Raw genomic sequence first — 6,112 nt, 5'->3', positions numbered from 1 at the left:
ATTTAAAATGGAACACTGCTTCTAAACAGTAAAAATCTAGTTAACTGACTGTATGGAGGCAGCAGAGCTGCAGCCTGGTTTAGAGTCATGAAGCAGCAAACAGAAATAGTGGAGGACAGATGAGAATAAGACACCCACACAAACAACGATTCATACGCATGATTCCAACATGAGTCTCGTTGTGGCTGACCCAGCAGAGACGCACAGATTATGGGTCAGTTTGTCAGTGCAATCTGTTGGCAGCACTGCACAGCGAGGTCCACGTGAAGATAGGCCTCGAATGGTTTGGCTAATTTTTTTCGCACACAGATAAACTCACAAACACACACAACCAACAGATAATTGGGAAGGAAACCTTCATCTAAATCAAAGATTCTGTGCCAGCTGAATTCCAGCCGAGTCCAGCCAATGAGCCTATGGATTGTGAAAAATGTACGAAAGAAAGCATTAAAGAAAAGAAAAAAAAGCCACAATGACGAATCACCAGTGTTCGGTCCAAGGAGAGAGAAAGATTTGTTGGAGATGCAACGTGATGCATAATGAAAATAGATGCCTGTGCCGTGGCTTTCCGGGCACGCTGCTGGTCTCCATTTAAAATCAATCCTGTCAATGCATCATAAGTTATTTTGACACGGAGCAAGAGGCACTTCAGGAAACACCAGTTTAATGATGTCTTTAACCTGCCAGTAATTGACCTCTGAATTGAAAGGGAGAAACAGTATTAAAAGCCTGGGGCATGCGATTACAGTTCTCTGCTAGTTGTGCCTGCTATACATCATTTCTGATCAGACCTGGGTCAGCATAAACCAAAGTGTTTTCCTTTCCCGTGTGAAATAGCAGCGATCTGTGTACAGTAGCGAAAGGCTCCAGTGCTGGATGGAGCAGTGGAGTCTGTGCTTTATTGGATTTATGTACTGTGTATACTGCTGCCTTGTGTTTTCTCACCCTGCTGTACATCAGAAAGCCACAGTGTGACATGTTGGGTTGTTTCAAACTCAGACACGGAGGAAAAACATAAAGAATATGTATAAGAAACCTTTATGTTTTGTGAATATTTAGATAGATAGATCCTCGCTGATGTCTTGAAATTCTTGCTGGATGCCAACCAGGCCTGGTACTAACTACATTTGCTGCATGAAGAAGCTCAGTGTACTGTAGAGGCTTTTAAAGTGAAAGTGTACCTTTGTCACTTTCTCTCTTTTATCTAAATGAAAAGAGACAGTTACACACACACACACGCACAAACCTACAGTGCACATGCACGGTAAAACTTACAGCCACCATCCGATGGCAGAACACTGTGACTTAAACACATACCATCTGGCTTCATTAGGAATCTAAATGACATCTGATTTATGCCTGAGCTTAGGGAGCGAGTCATTAGTCTCTTATCAATTTACTATCAATTTGTCAAGTTGTTCAAATTTTCACCCATAAATATAATCATATTCACTCACATTTGTGTTGTGAATAATCACCAGAGCCACACATACAGTGCTGTATCTCACCCTAGCCAGTACCATACAGACATCAGCTGCTCAAGTACACCAACCATAGCCAGCAGCAGCTTGCATCAGCATCAGTGCTAGCTAATATCCACAGATTACAGAACCTGCTCCAGTTTAATTAAGACTGGGACGACCCGTCCACACATCCTGAGCCACAAACCCCCCTCTCTGGAGTCTCCAGCCGACTTAAACCCCACATCTCTCCTTCATCCTGCCAGCCCGCTAGATGGAGGTAGAACCAGGCATGGGTGGATGTGAGCATGCCATTAAGATTTTAATGTGCTGCAGGAGGAAATCAATCTGGGGCAGGCAGAAAATGAATGGAGACGCCTGTGTGCAGGGGCTATAGTGGCGTGTGACAGAGCAAAGGGTGTGTGTCTGATTGTAATTACAGTCGTGCTTTGAGCCCTCCTCAAGAGTCAGAGGGTGGGGATGGGAGGTGTGTGGGGTTTGATTGAGGACCGGGTGGAATGAAGGATGATGGGAGAGGTGGAGTGTGAGCATGTTTTCCATATGCTGCTGGGATGGTGGGAATCTCCAAAAGGAATTTTCACCTTGGCCAAATATCACTGATGCCTCAGGATGTTGTCCAAGGTTGGACCTGAGTGACGAAGACCGACACACAGACACAGAGGAATGGTACCCATCCTCTGTGGCTACCATCACAGCAGCCCGACTGCCAAAAAAAACAAATCAGAAAATAAGCAGTTATGAGCATTGACAAACATGTGACATCCTAATCAACCACCCAATGATACAAGCAACTGAGTGGTGAAGGTGTCACTTTGTAAATTTCCCGTCTGGTTCAGAACCCTGAAGGAATCTTTGGAACTGGCAATGATCTCTGTTCATGAATTAAACATATGCAAAACACTGGACAGGCAGGGTGTCCATGGCAGGAAACCATGGAGAAAGCTGCTGCTCTCCAAAAAAAAACCATTGCTGCGCACCTGAACTTTGCCAAAAAGCACCTTGACACTCCACAGTGCTACTGGGAAAACATCTTGTGGACTGATGAGACTAAAGTTGAATTGTTCAGGAAGAACACACAGTACTAAATAACATGAAAGCATCATCCCAGTGGTGAAGTATAGTAAAGGTAGCATCATGATTTGGGGCTGCTTTACTGCCTCTGGACCAGATAATTCCAAAGGGTTCATATACTTTTTGTGAGGGCCAATCACTCGATTGTGCTTCAGCTTCTGATAATAACAACATCAAACTTATGACATTCGGATATGTCGAGAGTAGGGATTTAAGCATCCTGACACTGCAAACGCACGCGACATTTCCTTCAATGTGTCCGGAGACAAGCTGTTTTATGTGACGAGTCAATGCCATTTCAGGGACATTAGAGACAGATAATGATGTTAAAAAAGGCTATTTGACCAGCTATCTGAGTTAAAAGCTATCAGCAAACACACTCCCAATACAACAGCTTATAGAGCAACACAGACATGGAGCTACAGGGGATGTTTGCCTCCACCCATATCTTTTTCTTGTTAAATCGAGAGGCAAAGGAGGGAGAAATTAACTAATTACACCTTTTACCAGCTGATATCCGAGCACACACATCCTACTATAAATATAACTCTGTTAGCTACAGTGTGGTTTTATGTAATGGTTGGGTTTAGCTGCATCAGCATAGGTGATCATGTCACCGTTCACAACACCGAGACGTCGCGACACTGCTTCTGACTGTATTGGTTCTTAGTCAGTTCTGCCTGCAAGTTGAAGTTGGATTACACTGTGTATTACATGAGGTCACTAAAATTAACATACTGACAAAACTAGAAAAGGAACAGAAGTAAACTAGTCACACGGGAATGAGGGAGATGTGAATCAAGCTCACAGGTTATCCCTCCACTCATCCACCAGCTATGACTTAAGGGTCATAGGGGGGCTGGAGCCAATCCCAGCTGAAATCGGGCGAGAGGCGGGGTACACCATGGACAGGTCACCAGTCTATCACAGGGCTGACATGTAGAGACAATTTAGAGTTGCCAAATAACCTAACCCGCATGTCTTTGAACAATGAGAGGAAGTCGGAGTACCCAAAGGAAACCCAAGCAAGCACAGAAAGGCTGCGGCTTTCACAGAAGTTCATAATGCTGGCCATGACACTCACCAGCAAGGGGTTTTCCAAAGCTACTAGTTCTGTCAGTAAGACTGTCAGTGATGAATGTCATGTAATATGAATATAGGATAATTTACTGTAATGTCACTGGTTATACAGTTCAGCTCACAGGTTTGACATTTTATGAAATTCTTGGAGTAGACATGCACATTAGTATAATATTGGAAGTCTTGTTTGTGGCCACCTGATGAATGTCCTATACTCAGTCTTTTTTTTTTACTCCTGAGGAAAATATCTGACTAAACAGTTGTTAACTTCCTCTGTCTTCTGTTCAGTCCTGGGCGGTGAATATTTGTGACTAATCATTTGAAACCCCCTGAAAGCAGTGTGGCTTGAGATGACCCCACCAGGACAGTGTCATCCAAACCATCATGATGAGCTTTTTGTTGGAGCGGATCAAGCAGCCAAACACAAATGTTCCCCTATTTGTCCTTCCATGGAAAATGGCGTCTTAATTATGTTAATGCTTAATAATGTCCCACATCCTTTATGAAAAGCTTCTGTAGTGAAAAGTATTACAAAGATGACAGAGATGCAGGAGCTGTTGCCTGGAAACTCTTCATAAATAGACTGAGCTCTTCTGAGAATGCCTGATAATAACAGGAAAAGTTATTCTGCCAACGTCTGTCCAATCTGTTATTAATGCCTAATGCCCAGTGACAGGCTTTCTATCCAATACTTACCCGGCTGGCTCGGTACTGTACAAACACAGTCATCCTGTCAGCAATTTGCGAAAGCAGCAGAAGGGACAACACAGGACAGGTGGCGGCTACATGTGATTCATTGTTCCTGTAAGAAAGCACAAGTCCCGCTGGTCGCCAGTCTCTCCTCCCTCTCTTTCTCACTCACTCTGTCCCTCTCTCATCTGTCTCTCCTCCTTCTCCTTCTCATATTAGGTGCGAAGAATAATTAGCGGGTGCTGAAGAGCCCCGGGTGGACGGGATACTCATGGGAGCCTGGTCACTTTCTCCGCCACCAAATGTCCCTGGCAGCACAGCTGACAGTGGGCCGCGCTGCATCAGTAATGAGAATGCTGCACTCACGTAAGTGTGTATCACAGTCAAGGATGTGTTTATGTACGTGTGCATGCGTTTGTGAGTGTGTAGTCACCATATGGAACAGGTTTAAGGCCCAGATCAGATCTGTTTGTTCCTTGCCACCCTTGAGAAGGATGCAGAGCCACCAAGACACTTCATAATATTGGCAATTAGTGTGTTCATCTCCTCCTCCTTTGTGCTGTTCGATATGATTATTTTTGACCTGGCTGTCACAGCAATGTGATGACAAACTATCAATGCCTTAATTTTGAGAAAACTTTGTTTTCAGATTTCATTTGTTTGAGTTAGCATGGTATAAAGTAAAGGAAGATACTGACAAAGTGCAAACTTCCCTGGTGTATGACTCTTTATAGCCGCTAGGCAATGACTTGCTTTTAAAAAGTGAGCTGCTTCTGTAAAAAATAGTGAAGTTCATTATTAAATCTGTACCAATGTAAGCAGAAACTGTCATAACCCAGGAACATAATGAGATTGATCAAATGTTTCCCTTGGTTGGTGAATCTTCTTAAAGTGATTCTTTTACTACAATTCCTCAAAACAACACTGACAATGTCAATCTTTATATCATTATATCAGCATGTTACCATGTTAACCATTTTATTGTAGTGTGTCATTTGCAAATTAGCACCAAATCAAAATCACCGAATTCATAATTTTTGCAGGTAATTTGATTATAAACCAAAGTGAAATCTCCACCTGCATGAAACTATATGAAAAGTCCGGAGATGACATAACTTACAGTTCATACTTTGGGGAACATTCCCTTCAAAATTTCATAGCATCCCATCCAATATTTTCATCAATTTCCCCCCAAAAAACACTATTGTCAACCTGCTTGTGGCACTAGAGGAAAAGTCAGGGGATCACCATTAGAATAAGTAAAACAATATATATTCACTGATGTAATTGTATGATGTGATTCAATCTTATTTCACTCATTACAAAAACAGTCAACCTCATGGTGTCACTAGAGGAACAGTCAGAGGATCACCATTTTCTGGGGACCATCAATTTCTATTTCTGACATTCTCCTTTTTGGGGAGGAAGATTACACAACTCTAAGTACACTAAATCTAAATGTTTTCATGTGCCTAGAATCACAACCAATCGGGTGTCTAGTTTGATGAAAATGCAACAAACAGTAGTAAACCAGGCTAAAAATCAGTGCAACAATTGTCTAATTTCTTTTCAAGCTGTGGAGTGAGCATGTGGCCCAGTCACCAGATGGCATGAGGAAGCAAAAGAGACGCAGCTTTGCATTTGCATCCATACAGCTGAGTGGAAAGCTGTGGTGCTGTATAATTTTGGTGGGGGGGTGTTCCTGACACCCTGGCATTTCCCATAATCGGCTTCCGTCAGTGACAGCATGAAGCCCATAGGAGAGTCCTGTCTGTCTGTTTCTCTCTCTC

The sequence above is a fragment of the Scophthalmus maximus genome, chromosome 6 (assembly GCF_022379125.1).
Source record: "Scophthalmus maximus strain ysfricsl-2021 chromosome 6, ASM2237912v1, whole genome shotgun sequence".
In the NCBI taxonomy this organism is placed as follows: domain Eukaryota; kingdom Metazoa; phylum Chordata; class Actinopteri; order Pleuronectiformes; family Scophthalmidae; genus Scophthalmus; species Scophthalmus maximus.
This window is presented reverse-complemented; position numbering follows the sequence as displayed.